The sequence below is a fragment of the Atractosteus spatula genome, chromosome 20, assembly GCF_055471065.1.
Source record: "Atractosteus spatula isolate fAtrSpa1 chromosome 20, fAtrSpa1.hap1, whole genome shotgun sequence".
NCBI classification, from domain to species: Eukaryota; Metazoa; Chordata; class Actinopteri; order Semionotiformes; family Lepisosteidae; genus Atractosteus; species Atractosteus spatula.
The window spans coordinates 9,112,811-9,134,769 of record NC_142725.1 but is presented as its reverse complement, the minus strand read 5'-3'; the positions used below and the strand labels follow the sequence as shown (position 1 = coordinate 9,134,769).

At 46.7% G+C, this 21,959-nt stretch overlaps 1 protein-coding gene across 1 annotated transcript in view; it reads right to left on the bottom strand.

The window, feature by feature from the left end:
• The window catches only part of LOC148817493 (pleckstrin homology domain-containing family G member 5-like), a 99,269-nt gene that overhangs the window by 51,132 nt on the left and 26,178 nt on the right, over positions 1 to 21,959 (bottom strand). The window lies entirely within an intron of this gene.

Here is a 21,959-nt window from a genome sequence, read left to right as displayed (position 1 = left end):
GACATATATGGGGAAGCAGAATGTCGTCAGGACCCTGAATTACTCGGTCTTTAAACTGCCCGGTTCCCAAAGGGAAAGCAACCTGCTGAACTCGTTCTGGAATTTAAGCGGAAGTGACGCCCGGCGTCTCGCGCCTGATGAACAACGAACGCGGTCCTCCGAGTGACAGAGAGGAGGGGGGGGAGAAAGACAGAGGCAGGGAGGGCCAAGCGAATGTACAGAAGAGGAAGGCACTGAGAACGACAGGGGAAGGATAAGACAGAGGTGTGCGGCTGGGGTGAGAGGCAGGGGAAAATCTGCAGGTGTCAGGGAGAGAGAGGAACATCGAGACAGAAGGTGTCTGAGCTGCCAGGCAGCCAGCGCTGTAAAATCCAGAGAGCCCGAGCCGCCGTTATAATCAGGGGCTGTTTCTTATTAAATTCCCATATGTGCTCGCTAAAAACAGAAGCGCTTTTGGTCTCCTTCTGAACAGGGCGGAGGCTTAGGGAGTTTACCAATACCACATGCACACACACGTACCGTAACACGCGGACAGAGACACACACATGTACCATAACACGTGGACAGAGACACACACACAGTCCGGGAAGTGCAAAAAGAAAAACACACAACGGCTCACTCGCTGGAGATGTCACTGGGACACATGCACAGGAAGAAATACAACCCACTTAGTGAAGCGTATGCCACATGTACTGGCCTGTACAGGCGTACACAATCCCACAGTGACAGGACTGGTAGCTCAAACACAAGAGCGGACTTAGGAGCACTGCTCCTTTGAAAATTATTTGACAGATTTACTTGAATTGCTAGTAAATTGTTCAATATTTTAATAGAATCTAAAAAGATTCATTTTCAAGAGATATTAAATCCATCAAAGACTTGTTTAAAAAAATAACGCTGATGTCAACATGGTGTAGAAATAATGTCATGCCTGTTTTAGGAAAGATTTTAAATCGCTTCTTAACACCGATTCCAAAACAATTCAACTCAACTCACATTTAGATGCACAAATTTGGATGAGCATTAATGTGTCATTTGCTGAATAGTAATAACAACACAAAAAACTGTTTAGGGCAGCATCTGATTCAAACAGCTTTCCCATATGAATCATGATGGTAACGCCGGGACACAGCCTGGGTGTGTCAAGAGCACTTGAGTGGGTTCCTGGATTGTCCCAGTTCTAGGATATTTTCGGTCACCCTGGGAGGAAACAGGAGTAAACATCTGTGGTTTGTGAGCTTGCAGTTTTGTTTCTTGTACATACCCATGAAAGATGGGAACTGCAATCTGAACCTGACCACAAAACATATGTAGAGTACAGTGTGCTCTGGAGCGGCACGACAGCACAGCAAAGAATCCAGACCCAGTGTAATACAGCTCAGGACAAAACAGTGTGCCCTGGACTGTCCAGTGTAATACAGCTCAGGACAAAACAGTGTGCCCTGGACTGTCCAGTGTAATACAGCTCAGGACAGGACAGTGTGCCCTGGACTGTCCAGTGTAATACAGCTCAGGACAGGACAGTGTGCTCTGCACTGTCCAGTGAATACAGCTCAGGACAGGACAGTGTGCTCTGGACTGTCCAGTGAATACAGCTCAGTGATGAAGCCAATTCATATTTGGGGATTATTAGGAGGCCACGACTGGTAAAGACTAGGGGGAAAATTTGGCCACAACACCGGGCTAACACCTCTACTGTTTTCTAGAAGTCAGGACCTCACTTTTATGACTCATCCAAAGTATAGCATCTCTGTCACTGTTCTGGAGCATTAGGAACCACACAGGCCGCAGGCTGAGCGTCTCCCATTGAGATACCAGCCAGGCTCACTGCTGCTGAGCTTCAGTGGACTGCCAGCTGTGAGTTTCAGGGTGATATACTGTAGCTGCTGGCTGTAATGACATCACATCACCTACAGCTGCCAACTGTTCTGTGTATCACAGGCTTCACTATTGCAACGTCGGGACCCATTTCTGTTAAACACATTTAAATTGTGCAATGTGCGGCACACCTTATTTTTGCTTTTGAAACTAAAATACTGACACCACAACAGAACCAGAAAAATGAAAGAACGGGTCGGGTTCATGAGAGGAAACTACGGCCTTTTAAGAGCACACATATTGTGGTGCAAAAGTGGCAAGTTTATTAATTATGGAATACTCCTGTGAGGGCAGGAGGACTGCAGAGGAGCTACGTGATCCCGATTTATGAGCAGACAGAACGTAGCTGTTGCAAACCCCTCTCCAGCCTTCCTCCAGGCTGGAGCACACGGGGCTCAGCTGGTGCTCGCTATGTTTCAACTTGTTGCTCCACGGCTGTGCCTGCTCACACACACTCTCCCGTTAGCACGCCCGCTGAGCACATACCTTCAGCCTGGTGTATGTCTACACTCTGCGCTTTGAGCCAGCTAGAAGGGAAACAGGTACTGTCGTGTCAGGACAGAGAAGAGCTCTGGCAATCTGTTACATCACCTGCCCTGCCTGTAACATCTCACGCTCGATCCGCAGAGCTACAGCAACAGAAGAGCTCTTTGGGATCGTTGTTTTTTTTTTTTTCCAGAGCTACTGTCTGTAGTCTTGCAAAGCATAGCGTGCAGAAGTGATCAGAAGGAGGTGGGGCAGGAATGTTTGTCTTAACTGTCTTTTTTTTTTTTACCTGCACAAGGCCTTTAAGTGCCAGTGATGAAAGGGTGCTTTATAAATTAAAGGACTTTATTGATTGTCTGACAGGTTGAAAGGCAGTACCTTAAACGTTAGGGGTAAGAGCTTCTGCCTTTGATCACGAAAGAGGGCTTGTATCCAGGGAGGCCACACCTTGGTACCAAACCTTTTTACCAGTTTAATAACTCCAAATGTCTCATTACCTCCATCCGGTCAAACTGCAAAATTATTTTTAAGGAAGATGGACTATTCAAGCACCAAAATTTGTATATACCTCACGCAGTAAAATCTGGTACACACCAGACATTAAACTAGCCCATTGCAGCTGCCTTTGATGTCCACTGTGGGCTGTATTTCTCTTCTGATGGACCACTCCCACAAGTGTCCTCTAGTGTATACAGATGCTGTCCAGGGGAACATACCCATCACGGTCCCATTTGCTAGAGCAGCACAAGTCAACACTGAACACAGCAAGGTTTTCACAATACAGTTGTTTTACAGACCAATTCACATTCAAATATTCTACACTTTGATAAAGTCGATCAGACTGATCTTAACCAAATAGTTTCAAAGAGATTAGGAATTTTTGGGATAGCTAAAAGGCCTGTAATGTCTTTCCCGAGGAAATGCATGTGAATCCCAGAGTCAAGGTGTGTGCTAGCAGATTAAAATTTGTTTTTGCTCTAATCTAGGATGTCTCTTTATAGGTGTAAGTCACCTCCTGCTCGACCTGAGTGCAGGACTTTCCCAGGACACAGTTCACTTTCATTTCTGACTGTGTCAACCAGTCAGAGGAAGAAGAAGGAACTAGAGCATTTTAAATGAATGAGAAATCTGTAATGCATCGGACTAGAAACTCTGAGTGAAAATCGTGGTTTTTAATATCTGCACAAAACCGAAGCTGTTCCACTTTATTCGGAAATTGATGATCTGAAACCCGTCTTTCTGAGCATTATGAAATTAGAGAGAGAGAGAAGAGCTCAGTTTGTTTATATAAGAAGCAGATGTGAACTCTACAGATAGCAGAGCAAGAATGCAGGCTTCAATCCCATCTTGTGTATTTTATTTCTCCTCTTATTCCATCTTTTTGAGGAAACAAAAACAGTGAGTGAACTGGACAGAGCTTTAAAATAAAAAAAATAATCCAAATGCCATTGCCAAACTTGGAAAGCACAAGTGCAAGATGGTATCTCCTATCGGCTCATTTTTCATTTACATTCTCCCGTTCTTTCGCTAACCGCACAAGACAGCTGGAGGAGGAAGACGATTTTCCATCTTAAAAATCCAAAAACAATTCATCAGTCACTTTGCTCTTTGAAACTGCCCCCTGAATACAAATCTCAACAGGAGAGTGTTTCAGAAAGATCTGAAATCCGGAGACCACTATCACCCTAGCTACTTAGCTTACAGTCCAATCTGAGCTAACAGTCAAGTTAAAATATTATATATTCTGCTGTAGGTGGTTCTGCAGGTAGCCCATGATGAATAAACACCGCTGTCCATGAGCACCTTATACTGGTGATGCATTTCATTCATTTTACAGTGTCCAACTTACAGTACACCTACCTACTGAACACAAACTTGCATTAAGAACAAGCTCGTTTAGAATACTGTAACTTGGCTGTTCAATACAGTCAGCGTGGTCTATAAATAGCTGCTGCAGTAATGGTCTGCTGTGTTGCCAGCTATATTAGGCTCAGACGTTTCCTTGCCACCCCAAATACTCCCAAATACTGCTGTGTTTTATCAACAAAGTCACGCTGAGGATCTTATTACCAAGATTCTTTATGTCTGGGAATGGAAAACAAAAGCCCTCCTGGCACCACGCGTTGAAGCGTGTGTTTCACAGCTCACCTGGACCTCTCCATGTCTCGACTCTTTAACGATTATTACTTTAAGAGATCACACATGTCCCCCCCAGATAGGCAACGCTCTCTTCGAGACAAAAAAAAAAAGACATTACTACCTGGTTTTCTACAATAAACCGGACAAGTAGCGGGATCCCACGGCGAACGCAAGAAGGCAAAAACAAGGAACGGGCAGACGAACGGCCGAGCGGCGTGTTCCGCAGCGGAGGGCTCTCGCTCACCTGGAGAGCGATGTCTGCACAGAGCGGCGTGAGCAGCCGGCTGCAGGCTGCTGGCTCCCGTCAAACAGCCCTGACCAGCGGGACGCGGAGCGCTCTCCCCGGCTCCCCCTGCCCCCCTCGAGGGCAGACGGTAATTCCCTTACAGCGGCTCAGAGTCCCGGGGAGGGGGGGGATTCAAGCGCTGGCCGGCCCTCCGATTCAGAAGACCCCCCCCTTCTTTCCTTCCTGGCTTCACGCGAGCGGCTGCAATGCCGCTCTGGCTGAACGGAGCGGAGCGGAGCGGAATTCCTTCCCTCTGACACGGGCGAGCAGGTCGGCTGTCAGTGCAGGAGTGCGATCGGGAGCTTGCTGGACAGCAGAGGAGTTAGGAGAACACCTCCCCCCCCCCCCCCGCCCCTCTCCGTGCTCGACCCACGCACAAAAACACACAGCGTGAGCAATGCACTGTTCACTGGCCGGCAGATCCACTGACTGAGTTACTGCTGCAGGGCAAGAGCAAATCACTGGCTGCTCTCTCTCTCTCTCTCACGCTTGCTCACTCAACCAACTGACTTTCAAAAAAACAACCAGGTACTACTGTATGTAGGAGCAGGACTTAATTCCTCGGAACAGATGCTGACGCAGTTGGTGATGTGATTTCCCTGTACTTGGGTGAGCAGATGTACTCCAGCTGCACGGGTTTTCCTATAATAAGTTGGACCCTTTGTGGCAAAACTGCGTCTTTCTGCATGAGCAGATCGGGACAGGTAACTCAAAATCCAGTCAAGGCAGGTAAGAGATGTACACAGTATCTGAGGCAAAGGAGTCACACATATTTATTGGACTAATCTGACAAGAGTGATCCCTCCTTCCCCCAGGACAGGCCTCTTGAAGGGATGCATTCTGAGAGGAAGTCTTCAATTCTCAGGTTCCTGACGAGGCGATCAGATGTATTTCTGTGACCCCAGTTTTTGTGTACTTCTGTCTACTGAATCAATGACTGACAAAGCCTGACTCCTGTGGAACTTTGCTCGAGCTCACTGGTTAAAGCTGTGTGTCACTGTCTGGTCACCAATCAGACAGTAAGACTCTAAGGACAACTGAGTGGAGTACAATTACAATGATGCTTAAGCTTAAAGCATCGCCTCTGTGTGGTAAAAATGTGGGGTACCTACTGTAATTGTTGATGAACTGATGGGATATCTCTAGGTGAAGCCTGAGCTGGGCCACCGACACTTTGCCAAGGGCACCATACCAGCTGAAGACAACATCCAGATTTCCTAGAGCAGCTCAAAAGCTGACCAGCCAAGAATATTCTAGGAGTCCACTTTTGGTGTGACCGAAAACAACAAATAGCTCTTTACGAAACAACGGGGGGTGCAATTATGCTGTCAACTACAGCCTATGGTCTTGACTGAACAGAGGAACCAGCAGCAGCTGGTACACCGAGTCTGTGCCACTTGAGCCCTCTAGAGTCTCAGCTAGAGATCAAGATCAAGGGTTTTTTTTTGGCCATGGGTCTAGGGATCTCCAGAAACACAGACAATTCTTGGCCTCAATTTATTTGCCCATCAACAGAGCAACTGCTCAAGGTGTATATGTTAATATTTTGCAAGTCTTAGTTATAAAAATTCGAGGCCTCAGTTTCTATTCAACTTAGACGCCCAGATCAGTAAGATTTCTTCCAGCCAGACCAGGATGAAATCCCCTGTCACTGCCAGGAGGGAGCAGGCATCAGTCCCAGCCGGGGCAGTGAGATCAGCAACACCCACTCCTCCAGCCCTCCCGTAAGGCCCCGCGGTTCTTGCGGCAACATGTCAGAAGACGAGGTGGGCGTGTCGCAGGAGCACGTCAGCATTCCCACCTGGTGCTCATGAGCTGCAGAGCCCTGCTTCCGGAATTTCCAAACCCTCTCTTATTTTTTAAAAAAAGGAAAAACAGGCCACTTAGGAATGTCATTCCCGCCCCCCCCCCCCCAACTTCACTGTACCACTCGAACAACAAGACGAGTGACGGAAACGTCTCAACGGGACTCTCAGAGCTCTGGAGGAACAGGCTGAAGTCTGCTGCCCTACAAGGTTATCCGCCACCTTCTTGTTCCAGGTGCATCACTAAGGTCTTTCTGAGAAGCCAGGATACGGTCACACTGTCACTGACAGCCCCTACCACGAGGAGCACAGCTCATGTCAACTCCTTGGACACAAATTAAACAGCAAAGGGGAGTTTTAAATGGTCTCCACGTCCTGTAACACTAAACCATGGATCAGACTATTAGTTAGGGGTTGGGGGCATGAAGGAAGAAGGGGGGGTCAAGGAGGGGGTATGACGAAGCGCCATTCCTCCACGAGACCTCCTCCTCTCCTTGATTCCCGTCTCCCCACTCCACCACCCTCGCTCCGGCCCACACCGCTGCCTTCGCCCCGGCTCGGCTCCCAGCTCCAGCCCACAAGAGCGCAGCACCAGGACCCCCCCCCTCCCCTGCTCAGCTCTCTGTCGTGTCGCCTGAGCTGCCCCTTCAGCCCTCCTGCAGTCGACTTGCGGAGGCATGGCGTCCGCAGAGCCCTGTGACTGCACAGCCCCGCGCAGTGTGCCTGGCTGGGGAGCCCCGCCGGGGCGCTCAACTGGCGCGGACCACATTTCAAATCGGGGAAAAGCAGCAATACAAGCTTCGCCCTGAACGACTCCTCCTGCACGGCAGCAGAAGGGCCAGATGCCCAGGCCCGGGCCTGGCACCGGGCTGCCGTGGGGCGGAGTTAACCCTTCGCGAACCGGGGTGCGCCACTCCCCACGCCAACTGACCAGGAACCGCTCAGGGGTCATTCCAGGCAGACAGGGTCTTTTTTTTCGTTGACCGCACAGAAAGAGAAGCAGGATTTCCTTCTGGGCAAAAAAATAAAATAAGTGGCTTTGAAGTTTTGGCCTGAGCGAGTCTGTTTACCAAGCTTTCAAGAAAGGGCTTCAAGTCTGTTCTATGCCAACACCGGTCTGGACAGATTAAAGAATTCCTATTAAGCCAAATCATTCAGGAGCAGTGCCGAAAATCTTTCAACTTTTTGCAGCTAAAAAGGGGTCAGATAACATTTACTCTTCAAAGGCATCTCCTTATCTTTAATTTATCTATGAAAGTGGTAATAAAAATTAAGCTACCGTTGGATTATGCGTTATCAGAAAGTGAATTCCTTCCTGGACAAAAACAAAGCTACAGAAATTGGGATGTGTGATTCACCCTGAATCCCATTTGTGTAGTATGTGGCTACACCCCAAAAGGACTAAACTACAGCTGAATAATGACAGGCTGTTGATTTTAAAGTGCACTTTGCTACATAACCAAATTGGCTTCCTATATTCCAAAGAAAAAAAAACGTAGCAAGAGACTGCAGGTATGCATAGTAAGGGGAAAAATTCATTTGCATTTAAAATCTAGAATTTAAACTTAGAAAATTAGTTTCAGTTTATTCGGAGTAAACAGTGGCTCATATTTCTCTGAAGTAAAAATCTTTGAATTTCATCACATTTATCACAGATTTTTGCTAGATAGGATTTTCAAAAAGCGTTAAAATGTCAAGGAAAGGAATTTGCACAGATCTGAAAACAGATATCTGAATCTGAAAATGACTAACTTCAGGAGAACCTTGCTTTACCAAGTTAAGGGTAGCTGTTAAAGCTTAAAGATATTTACAGCAACATCTGAAAGTAGTTGTGTATGTTAAGGGCCCTTTCCTGTTATTTTTTTTTCTGTCTGAGTTTCCTGCATATCCTGTTAGTGGCCTGTATCTATTCTGCATTACTGCACAGAATGTGTCTTGTCCTGAGTAGAAAAAATAGAAACACATTCAGTAACATGCCCAAAATGTATGTTTACATCCTGCTGCTTCTGGGGCTTTATGTGGTTGTAGTATACAGCTACAGAAAACTGTTTTACTCATTATTTTACTTAATGCACAGTGATGCACAGTGGAAGTGAGTCAGAACAAAGCAGCACAGTCCAGTGGGGGAGCAGAGAGGAGTGCTCTCTCTTGCAGGGGTATCCAGCCCAGGTAAAGGAGTCATTGAATCTTCTGCTTTCTGCTCCAGCTGAGCTCTGAATGACTTGATTTTAATAAACAGCCTATAAGCTTACTTAGAGGATACTGCCAGTATTTCCCAGCTCTGTGCTCACTGACCGCTTAAAAGAGATAATAACCAAAAAACTGCAATTTATTATTTGTCAGGATCACCAAAAGATATAATCTGGTTTGGATGAAGTTGGTAATGAGGATTGGTACCCTGTTGTTGTCACTTGTTTTCTTTATTCTTCAGCTTGACTAATTAGATTGGTTGCGTCTGCGATTGAGGTCACAAGGTTAGGTGCTAATGATGTATTTGGCCCTTTCAGAAAGAATTTTTTTATTTTGCCGCCAATTCTTCTAGAATGCAATTTATTTTTAGATGCAATTTATGCAATTGCAATTTATTTTTAAATTGTATTTTTTTTTAATAAATGCAATTGATTTTTTAAAAAACTAACCAGGTTTTAACTATTTGGCAATCCATACAAGTACATAAGCATTCAATATTATATTTTGAGGTTTATAACACCCTTTAATGTGGCCTATGAGACCTGCACAGTGATCACTCTCCTGGACATTCTTGTCCTGCATCAGGACTATTCTCCTCACAGCCTTTCCAATCCATTGCACAATGTTGCTACAACCAGTGTCTTTGGTAATTGATAATTAACAGTATCAGTGTAACAACAAAGTAATGCAGCAGATCAGCATGAAAGCTGTATTAATCCTATTAGACAGCACACAGTTATTAGGCATGTCATAAGTATTGCTTAAACATACTGTGTTTACCAGTGATACCTCCTAACTTATGTAGAACACGAATTCATGGTAGCCTGTGGTAGTTCAGGGAGTCAAGTGAATAAACGATTTCAGAATTAGACTCGTATCAGGGTCCAACACTGGGTCTAGAAATCGTATATTGACTTTTTTATTTATGGAAAAGTGGATGCCTGGAGGATGGCACCCCGTTCCTTGGAATTATTTTATGTTTCTCCGTTCATGCAGCTGAATTTACTACCCCGCTATCACCGCCATCTCCCCTCCAAAAATAAAGACTCCTAGACAGAGTCCAATCGCAGCTGCAGATCGCAAGAAAACTGCAGAGGGAACAGTCCCCCCTCTTTCAAAACAGCTGAACCTGTAAAAGCCTGCGGTTTCAGTTCCAGCTCACCGTGTGCAACATAACATCCCACAGCCTTCTAAGGAAATGGGGAAAAAAAACTGGCAGCTATTCAAAGAAGTCTATTTAGCAACTAAAGATTTTTTTTTTCAGAAGAAATAAATCTAACAACATTGACATAATTTAACGGGCAAGAAACAACTAGTTTCAAACAATCTCCTTCTAGTGTTTGGTCCAAGGTGCCTGGATTTCTTTTCTTTCTCTGCAACGACCGTTTTTGTCGAGGCCTAAACTTGAACCCTTCTTTCTAGCCGTGATCACCGTCCCAGCGCAACCAGGCTCGCACACACGTTCCCACCACCTTGATGCATCATCTCCCCGCGAAGTGTGGACTGAGCAGTGTGCAGACCCAAAACGTTTCCTCGCTGGCAGCATATCAAAAGGAAAGCTCTGGGCAGAGGCAGTTTTCAGACATAGCATTTAGATTAGTTATTCTGTACTGGCTTGTAGCCACACCAATTGCACTTTCACATGCGAGACTGCAAAGTGATTTTTGGCTGCCAGCTGCAGTCCAAGGATTTTACCCCCCCTCCCCCTACTAAAGACCTGCCGTTACCTTTGAAACAAAGAGAGGTTCTGCTTTTGAACAGGGTCCACAGCCTGACCGGGTTAATTAGCAGAGAAAGAAAGATCAATGAAGTCATTCGAGGGCAGGTTGCGGCCACGCTCCGCGCGCCCCAAACGGATGAGCCCAGTTTTTGTTTTTTTAAAACGACCTGCCTTCACTTAAATGGCTTTCCGTTTCACTGTTCCTCGATTTGGGAAAACTCCACCCCAGTATCAACACACCCCTTACAATCCCACAGGTGAGAAACATGAATGAAACAACAGAGGAGCTTCTCCCTTGTCCAGTCACTGAAGTGAAAACCCTACATACTTGGTGAGGCTAGGGACGGGTTTTGAAGGGGATTGGGTTACAAGTTACGTATTTGCTTTAAGTCTATATTTTCCTTGTTGGCTATGGACAAAAAAAATATCCCAAGCACGCTAATAACATGACCAACGATATCAGTTAACGACAGATGAGATGGGTTACATCTGAAGAAGATGGCACCGCTCAGCTTGGGCAAGGATCTACAGAGAAATACAAAAACATTTCACCTAGAATGAAAGTCAAAGAGAAGACCCAAAAAATCTGCAGGGGAGATAAATGGGGAGCAATCAGTAAACAGGAGAACCCAGTGGGAAAACGGAATTATTTGGACAGAAGCTAATGTGTGAGCACATGATTATGATGCAATGGGACCGCCTTCCTAACACAGTGTGGGCTAGTTTATTATTGTTATTGTCTCTAAATTGTTTTTGTCTGCTTGTGTGTGAATGGCTTGTGAGGGACTGGTGTCCTGTCCAGGGTGTGGTCCTGCCTTGTGTCCTGTCCAGGGTGTGGTCCTGCCTTGTGTCCTGTGAGGGACTGGTGTCCTGTCCAGGGTGTGGTCCTGCCTTGTGTCCTGTGAGGGACTGGTGTCCTGTCCAGGGTGTGGTCCTGCCTTGTGTCCTGTGGGGGACTGGTGTCCTGTCCAGGGTGTGGTCCTGCCTTGTGTCCTGTGAGGCACTGGTGTCCTGTCCAGGGTGTGGTCCTGCCTTGTGTCCTGTGAGGGACTGGTGTCCTGTCCAGGGTGTGGTCCTGCCTTGTGTCCTGTGAGGGACTGGTGTCCTGTCCAGGGTCTGGTCCTGCCTTGTGTCCTGTGAGGGACTGGTGCCCTATGCCAACAGGATGACTATTACCAGAGCCAGGCGGCTTTTTGATTACCACTTAAAAAAGAGAAGTATACTGTCAAAAGAATGTCAACAAATATCTCAACTATCCAGACCAGCAGAAATATACTTCCAGGACAGAGAAATAATAATCTTTTAACTTAGGCACTGCATTATCTTTTCTTATTTTCTTCTGTGATTTCACGCCCAAAATTAAATTGAAAATCGTGGCTAAAACAAACACCACGAAATCTCCGAGTCGATAGCCGATATCATGGCCACCATGTGTACCGTGTCATATCTGTTCACCAAACGGACATACGGTGTTGGGGGGGACATCCCGAGGTTTGTATAGCAAGGAAATAAAATTGGTGGAAATGTGGGGTCAGTCAGGTGAAGGAAGAATCACTCTCCTCCCGGCCTGACTTCTAGGAGAATAGCAGTAAGAGGAACAGTTTAACTCTTAAATGATGGTCTTAAACTCCCACAGAGGCCAGGCTGCCCTTTCATACTTTTTACCACTCCCTCACTCCCACTAAGTGATTTGTAACTAAAAATGAACTTCTTGAACCCGCTCTGGAGAGGACAGTTCGATATTTCCAGAAATAACAGGCACACCACGTCGCACCTGAGGCTGCTTCTGAGAAATGACTCAGACACGTATTCTCCCTGGCCTGCCTCCGGAACCTTCCCGCTGAGGGCGGGCAGGAAAAGGCAGCGATCAGAGGCGAGGCTCGCGGCGCGGAGAGCCTGCCGCGGCATGCCGGCAGCCGAGCCTCATCGCCACGCGCCGGCTCCGTCATCAGCCCCTGGGCGTGAGGGCTGGATCTCCTCCCCGATTGGCTGAGCACCCAGCGCAGGGTCCCACGGGCTCCGCGCGGGCATAGCGCCGCCCTGCTGCCTGCACCTGGTGTGCAGCTAATCCCCTCAGCTCCCAATGCGGTGACTCACAGCACAAGGGCAGGACAGGGCCCGGAAGACAATCATTGCAAAACCCTGGAAAGAGCTGCAGCTCTGGAAGCAAAAGCGCTGCAGAAGCGAGGAAGATGCACAACATAAGTGAAAGACAGCAGGGCCTTTCTGGAGTGGTCGGGTTCACAATTAGGTTGAACCCACAGTTTTGCTCCTACAGTGTCACCCTCATGCTAGCCTGAACCACACGGCAAAAGTCAGTTTACACTTGAGAAAACTGTTTATATAAAACAGGCAAGATTCCTCATGTGAAATGTAAGAGGGGGAAAAAGTACTTAAAAGTTTATTCCAGTACAAACACTGCTTTTCTTTTAGAGTCTAGGCTGATTGCATATGCTGTTGACAGAAACTTTTGATATCATCAGCCTTTCATTCTTAATTGTAAATTAATTCAAATACTTTAATTGCAATTAAAGTATTGCGTGTCCAGATGATTAAATACTGCCTGGTTTTGGCCCATTGCTGAGTTTCTTGACTCTACGAAAAAATAAAAGCTAATAGTGCCTAATGAACATTGAAGACCCAACTCAAACGGCCTCAGATTAGCAAATATATTATACAGCAAATACAGCACTTTTCATATTGAGCACCATGCTGGTGTTTTAAGTAAAGGGGATAAAACAGGGCACAATAATGTGCTTCATATTCCCAGTTAGAGGACTCTGTCTCCTCTTTTCCAGCTGAGGCATTAATCAACCCTTTAACTCAATAAGATCCTTCATTGGAAATGTTTTCACCATGTGCAGTTCAAGCACATTTGGCAGGATTAGGAGCTATCTCTTTTCCAGATAGATTAAGAGCTAGCTCTTCTTCTTGGTTTCTTGGTTCAGTGAACAGGGGCCTGAAACGACACCCAAGAAAATCCAGGAATGTTTATATGGGAGTGCGAGAGTCACTTTAATTCCCACCTGTGTCTGTACACTATGTCATTAATGAGCCAGAGGAGGAGCTGTTTGTTTTGGTAACTTCCTACAGAGGGATAATTGTGAAAGCAAGGACTGAGTGCGGCGAACACATTTGTTTTTGTAAGAAAAAAGATTGAACAAAACAGTATTGCCAAATTCCACCATCGTCACAGGGCACGGCTTTTACACAGGAGAGAATGCGACTGCGGAGAGCGGCCCACAAGCGGCCGTGATCAGGGGTGCTGATACCAAGTTTAGAGAACAAATGGTCTATTGGTGGATGTCAAGCCAACAGGGAAGAGAAAGAGAGAACAGAGAGTGGTCTTCAGCATAATCCCAAGAATGGAGTCATTTCAGACAGCAAAACACTGTGCAGCTCGTTACGCAACAGCATTTTCATCTGGCCATCTGGTAATTCAGAAGCCACCGCACTGGCACAGGCCTTCAGTTATTTTTAGTTGTGAGACATTAACATGTCCTTCTAAGCCATATTTATTGTGCTACTTGTTATATAACGGCAATAAAAAAGGTTAAAAAATGTATTGATCAAAATAATGTATTGTGCAGACAGATTTAGATTTAGTACGTCTACAGCATGTGGAGAAAAGAACTTTCTCTCACAGAACTCGTGTGCTCTACCATGCGCAAGCAGATAAACATGAGTGCTTCTGCACACACATCTCTTAAGCCACAGTCACAGTGTCAGAGGGTTGGGTGTGTTCAGTAGCTCAGTGTTAGAGGCTGTGCTGCAGTGTGTTCAGAAGCTCAGAGTTAGAGGGCTGTGCTGCAGTGTGTTCAGAAGCTTAGAGTTAGAGGGCTGTGCTGCAGTGTGTTCAGAAGCTCAGTCTTAGGGGGCTGGGCTGCAGTGTGTTCAGAAGCTCAGAGATAGAGGGCTGTGCTGCAGTGTGTTCAGAAGCTCAGTCTTAGGGGGCTGGGCTGCAGTGTGTTCAGAAGCTCAGAGTTAGAGGGTTGTGCTGCAGTATGTGCAGTAGCTCAGTCTTAGGGGGCTGGGCTGCAGTGTGCTCAGTAGCTCAGAGTTAGAGGGCTGTGCTGCAGTATGTGCAGTAGCTCAGTCTTAGGGGGCTGGGCTGCAGTGTGTTCAGTAGCTCAGAGTTAGAGGGCTGTGCTGCAGTGTGTTCAGAAGCTCAGAGTTAGAGGGCTGTGCTGCAGTGTGTTCAGAAGCTCAGAGTTAGAGGGTTGTGCTGCAGTGTGTTCAGTAGCTCAGTCTTAGGGGGCTGGGCTGCAGTGTATTCAGTAGCTCAGAGTTAGAGGGCTGTGCTGCAGTATGTGCAGTAGCTCAGTGTTAGGGGGCTGGGCTGCAGTGTGTTCAGTTGCTCAGAGTTAGGGGGCTGGGCTGCAGTGTGTTCAGTAGCTCGGTGTTAGGGGGCTGTGCTGCAGTGTTTGCACATACAGTGCCCTCAAAACATACAGTATTTTACCCTCCTTCGGATTTTTTCCCCTATTTGTTATGTTGCAAACTCATACAGAAATACTTTTATATGGGATTTCCTGTCACTGATATACAGAAACTGATAATGTTAAAGTGGAACAAATTTTGTCTTACACACAACTTCAATAAAACACTGAAAGGTCCTGATGTGATAAGTATTCACCTTGTCAAGTATTGTCAAGTATTGCTATGACACTCCAATTGAGCTCAGGTACAGCCGATTTCCTCTGAAAATATTAAACAATAGCAGCCGGGCTCAAGGGAACACACTGTAAGTGTAAGGAGTTATAATTATTATCAAACATCGACCACCATTCTTCCCCAGACGGGTTCCTAACCAAGCTGACTATCTGTTGCCTACATGAGTGACAAAGTTCAGGGAAAGGAGGTAAAAACTTAAACTGACAAAACGAAAACTCCGGCAGGTCAGCCTGCCTCGGCTGACTCCCAGCCGCCCCCCCCCCCCTCCATCTCTGCCCTCCGGCAGCTGTTTGTACTGGGAGGGGACCCGTCGCCATGGATACTACACGCCCATGCCTCCACCTCGACCGGTCGGGTGCTGTCTGTTCCTGCCCCAGGGTATTCTGCCCCCGTCGGCTCCCACAGAGGGGCAGCGACGCCACGTCCTGCCCTGCAGGGACTCCGATGAAGCCGTCGAGCCAAACACGAGTCAGCCCAGCGGCTCCCGGCGGGCAGCTGGACATACCGTCTCGCTGCGCCCTGTCACGGAGACGAAGCTGCACACCTGCCTGCGACCTTTGACCCCCGCAGGAACTCTAATCTATAGGCCACCGTGTGTCTAACCTCGCACTGCCCCTGCAAGGGCTTTGTTACTCGTCTGTCAAAACCTCTTTAATGTCTGAAACTTTCCTAGTTTAGGAAACATGCAGGCCTGAGGAGAGGAGTGAAGCAATAACCTCCCATTCAGTTTTCTACCCTGAGCATGAAGCCATGTGGCTTTTTTAACTGATGTCCAGCGGCATCTGGCGACGTGTCCACCTGGGTCTCCATGCTGGTGTTACTGCAGGTACGAGGACGGACAGAGGACGTGTGGGTGTTTATATTTTAAAAAGCACCTGGGTCTCGCATGGCAGAGTAATCTTATCAGCCCGCCCACCTTAAAATGACAAGGAAAAATGCCAAGCCCTCGTATTCAAATACTCCCACATGGGGACCACTGAATCAGAACCATCTCTCTCATCGTGCTACCTGTTCAAACAACCCACTCCCCGTCCAGCCTGGCATCGGAGCCAGCCGATACAAAGAAAGCACACTCAGGCTCGTCTCTCATCCCGCCTGTCTCCTCTCCTGTTTTTCCTGCCCGCCCCGCACAAGGAAGAGCTATGTGCGTTCCCTGTCTCTCCTCCTGTGCCCGGTCCAGTGTCCAGCTGTTAGTAAGGCATCTTCTGCCAAGCGTGTTGGTCTGTTCACAGCATTTCAATCTGGGAGACGGGACTAACGATTTGGGAGAAAGACAATCCCTCTTTAAAAAAAAAAAGACAATCCCTTTAGATTATCATCAAACCCAGGCTAAGGCTGCCATCAAACAAACTAGCAATCACTTTTAGTGATAACAAAAGACATGTTTGAATTTTTTTCATGAAGAAATAACACCACCCTTTGAAGAAGACTCGGGGAATATCCATAAGGAATTCATTATGGCCTTTGAATTTATATCTCATCGGCATCTTAAGCGCTTTCTTGGAAAGGGGGATTCTGGGAGGGGGAGCTCAGAATGGTTTTGTTCCTGGGCAGGACCAGAAGGCTTAGCTTAGCAGACCCCTTCAGTGTGGTGTCTCGCAGTACCCAGTGTCCAAACAACAACAGGGCAGAGACACAGCGTGGGCTCAACCTGCTATTGCCTGACCAAGACCGGGACAGGGACAGAGGCAGAAGAGGAGAATGGAGAACAAGACGCAGACAGAAGAAAACTAAAGACAAGAGATGAGCAGGAAAAAGGGAGAGTGGGAAGGAGGGAAGAGAATGTTTCTCTCTTCTTGAAAAACGGTGCAGGAGGGGCACGAAGGGAGACAGAAGAAGACGCCAGGGGCAGAGGGGGAGAAAGACAAGAGACGCAGAGGAAGGAGGCGAGGAGGAAAGCACAGGAAAAGATCTCCTGCAACCTGCTTCCACTTCTCCTCTTTGACCACCAGCATGACATCACGGACACTGGCTGCGAGCTCGTTTCCGCCCAACCTGGGCGCAGGAGGCCAGCGAAAGACAAAGGAGAACAGGAAACAACTCACAGCCTCTGCGTGAAGGGATTTACAAGACGCCCAGCCAGCGAAAAAAACGTTTGAGACCGAAACGGCTTTTGCACACAAAGACAGGACACACAAAGCAAAGAGAAGAGGCAGGCAGCAGAATGCAGGGAAAGGAATGACAACAGGAATCCAATTCTCCACTGGACACAGAGGAAAGCCAAGTTTGACTCTGCATTCCAGGAAACAGCCCAGTGGACTAAGGATTTTTATTTGACTTATTTTTGGAGACTCTTCACCTTTCATTCAGATCACTGCCTTTCTAGTGCTCAGAGACAAAAGAAGAGCATCACAGCATTAGAACAAGGTTTGCAACCAGCAGGTCCAATAAGCACCGCTAAAACCAAGTTAATGAATTAATAATTAATTCATCGGCCATTAAGAAGTGGGTTTTCTCAAAACATGCCAATGGAAGGAACGGGAAGGTATGTAATTTGACTACCCTTGTTATGAAGAGTACGGCATTGGAAAACCAGACCCTTTTCTCCTGGTTCACTGCTTCCCCCTGCTGGTGACTATCTGCCAGTACCTGTTACTGCAGACGTCTGGGTAGCACTGTGTGTGTAGGACAAGAGCGCCAAAAGAAGGAAGGCAACCCACTGAACACCCAAAACATGAAGCCAACGTTTCAAATATACAAAGACCTGAGAGGCCTCAATCTGCAAGGACATTCTGAAATAAAACAACTACAGCCGTCACAGACAGACAGCTGTTAAAACACGAGCACAAAACCTGCAGTCCAACTGACATCTCTTTTCTGTAGGCGTTCAGCTGACGATGGGCGACATTTTAAAATGCTGAACGTCTGACCACATCCTTTCAAGAGTGTGTGCTTTTCAATCACTGCAGTTCACCCCAGTGAAAGCCACGGCCAGAGGGGCTCGTTTGTTCAAACAGCCCTAAAAGCCGACGGGTTGCCAAGGTCATGAGAATCTGCCCTGCGTGCGTTTCGCCGAACCACGTCGTTACAGCACTTCTCAAAGCAGGAGCTTCAGAAACCCACACGTTTGCAAAAAAAATATTTTTTTTCAGAGAGACGCGGTGATGGCTGGATTTCCTGGCTGAGATTTCCTGTGCGTTGCCCCCCCCCCTTACAACACGAAGGCCAAGCCAAGCCAGTTGAAACTGACAACAGGGTATCTCTTACGGGCACTTCTGCTCCGGGCTGCCCAGTCAGAGAGCATGCTGCACAAGCAGCACCACGTCCAGAGAAAACCGAACTGAAACGGATTTTGAGGGCAAAGATAAAACACACATGAGAGAAACACCAGCCTGAACCTGCTCAATGGAACTAATTAAAGAGCTGTTTGGGGGCACTTGAACAATACAATGACATGCCCTCAATTCACCACTGGCTGGTATGGTACCATTTTTTTTCCCCCAAAAGGAGAAAGCAGGACACCTGCATTTGTTAATTTCCAGGGGTGAGGGCTTTCTGGAAAGCAGGACCAACAGCTCCTTTTTCAGAAGAAGCTGGCACGTCCAGTTCAGGCCTATCACATGGGCTAGTCCTGGCTCAGAGAGGGCACCCTAAGCACGGTGGGACCTGGCTGTGAGCCCCCTGCGGCAGGTACGTGTGCCAGGGGAGAACATGCCGTCTCCCTGCTTCAGGAAAGGCGGGTGGGTACAGGGTGCTGATCTCTCTAATCTCCTGATCGCACTGCCAGGAATGTTGCATAAGATCCTCCGACGGGGCGAATACGCACAGAGAGAGAGCGATGGGGGGAGAGAGAGAGAGAGAGTCTGCACTCAATTAAAAACAGCCCACTGGACTAAACACATCTACACATCTATGCTACATCTGTTCTCTTTCTTTTTCTTTTTCCCGTTTACAACCACTTTTTGTGCAATATATGCCAGGGACCTGTGCAATACATTTATATTTATATCTATAGCTACATCTATATTTATATTCATATGTGTGATACGATTTTCTGTGTACTGTTCTGTTCTAGTTTGTTCTTGTGTGTCCGGACTGTGAGTAACTCCTGTATTGTATTGTATGTATTGTACTATTATTATATAATTCGTTACACTGTGGCTGTGTTGTGTGTGTTAAGCTGCTGTTGCACTGCAATTTCCCTCACGGGATCAATAAAGTATCTATCTATCTTTCCCCCCTCGTCCCTCTCCCATCCCGCCCTCATTGCAAGATCCTTACATTATAGCCCCCTCCTGACCTCAAGAGGGCAGAGAGTGGCAGACGGGCTTCAGGAAGACCGAGGTTAGCAAGCTCTTGCACAGCCAGGCACGCAGACTGGGAGAAGGTGCATTACACCCCAAGCCTAACAGCTGCGAAAGTATGCCTCACATTCCAGACCTGCTGCTAATATTTTATTCTGATCTTACTCAGCTCAAGATCTCACTTCAGTTTCTAAACAGCTTCTACAAGAGAGACTGAAATCAAGAGGCGGCCGAGAGTTGCAAGCCTCAGTACGTGTAGCCCCAATATATTTGGGAAATATAGGGAAATGTATTGCTGGCTGATACTGTATTTACGCACACGAAACAAAAACTTGTTTGAGCTCAAAAATACTTACATAGGGCCTGGAAGAGAAGCAGGAGGAAGGACTGCCGGTCCGGGTGCCGGCCGGGTAGGGACATTAGCTCAACAGGCCTGGCAATATGCATTTCGGAGAACGTACACGTCCCGTTAACCTGTCCCAGGGAAGAGCCGTTCTCGTTTTCATTTCCGTTCCTCTTCTGATCTTTAATGGACTAACTGTTCGAAACAAGGAGTCAGATCACCTGTTTCACTAGGTCTTTGACTGAGACGCACTTGGCAGACCTGGGGGGCTCAGGCCTGTGGGCAGGAGGGGCTGTCTGTCCACCTCGCGCCCATAGCAAGGGGCACCGCTGCCTGAAAACCGGCTCGAAAACCTGGCGAATCCCAGTTGGCTCCCTATCAGACAAAATGTACTCAATACTCAGTTCTTCAGATGTTTATACTAGACTAAACATCTGCTTTTCTTTCAGAATCTGGATCAATTTCATATTCCGTTGACAGGATTTTTTGATATCACCAGCCTTTCATGCTTAAGTATCACGAGTATTGCAAGTACAGATGATTAAAACACTGCACGATTTCGGACGATGTTGGAATATTGAATTAATGGAAAAAAAAAGACTCCTTTGCCTAATAGCCCCTAACGACTATCTAAGAACGGGCTCAAATGTCCTCAGCTCTATGAGGACCGCTGCCGTGGTAGAATTCTGGCCATCACAGAGGACAGTCACCACCCCGGGCATGAGCTCTTCACCCCACTGCCCTCAGGCAAGAGATATAAGAGCATACGGACACTTACCACTAGATTCTTCAATAGCTTCTATCCACAAGCAGTGAGACTGGTGAACACATTTAGCCATCCCCCTCGGACCACACCTACACCATCACCATCCACCGCATTATGATTTCTTATCTATTGCACATCTCCAGTCATTGTTTACACGTCTGTATTGTTTACATTCAAACTGTCTACATGTTTACTTGCACATTGTCTACTGTTTGTTTCTATATTGTCTTGATGCACTGTCTGCACTTTGTTTTGTTTTTTTACACTTGTTTTACAATCGAGAGACTTTCTGTAAGTAAGAATTCCATTGTACCAGTACCGGTTACATATGGCAATAAAGTTCAAGTTCAAGTTCAAATATACGATCCATCCATTTTCTAAGCACCTTATCCAATACAGGGTCACAGGACGATATCTTGTAATTCCCTTTCTTTACACCAAGCATTTCTGCAAATACTCTTCGACACTGTTCTTGATTCATTCATTCGCATCATCATTATTCCAAGATAAAAGAAGAGTGTGTGAAATTCTACAAATCATAAAACCAGCCATTTTTGTAAAAACTGCCCACCAGACCTCATTCTCAGTGCTTGCATGAGAAGGCACAGCCGATGGAGTAAACAGTACAGTCTACGGAGTAAAGGAGCACTTAACGTATCCTTTTCAGCTAATGAGAAATCACAGTCTTTCTAACCAATCACATCTACACATGTTGGGAAAGCAAGAAAAAAATGAGAATGCATCGGAAGGAATCCCATAATGTCACCACATAAACAGAGTGAGCAAAAATGTCAGGCAAAATACAGAGTCTATCTCCCCACCCCACAATAATTCTGTGTCCATGAAAGAAATAGCCACCCCCTCCAGCGTCTGCCACCAAACCTTGAGGCACAGGTATCTTGATCCTGTGGTGTTAAAGCCTGCTCTGACTTATGCTCTGTGTTGTGCCCCGCCCAAAAGCTCATGCCATGATTGCTATTTTTAATTGTGGCAAAGCTGGGTAGCATATTCTTAAATCAAATGCCCAGCCGGATGGGCGTTAGAAAAAAATCAACGCCCTTCACCAGGCAGTATTTCTGTATTTTGTGCTTGTCAGCAACCTCACACACTATTTTACTTACATCTGCATTTTCTCCCCCCTTCTCTCTCACTCCCTCTTTGGCTGATTCTATGCAGACACACAGGGATGGAACACTTAAGCTTTTTCAAAGAGTAGTAAGAAAAATAACAATAAAAAAATTCCTGCTAAGACAGAGGAACAAAGTACAGTGAGGTTGCTTTCGTCTTGAACTAAACTGGCTGTTCTCATTTTAGAACCAAAGGCAATAAAATAATAATTCATTTCACAGCCCCCATGGCCAGACAGTCTGCTTCATTTTTTACATTTTTTTTTAACTGGAAAAAAACCTCTCTCTCTCTCATTTTCCA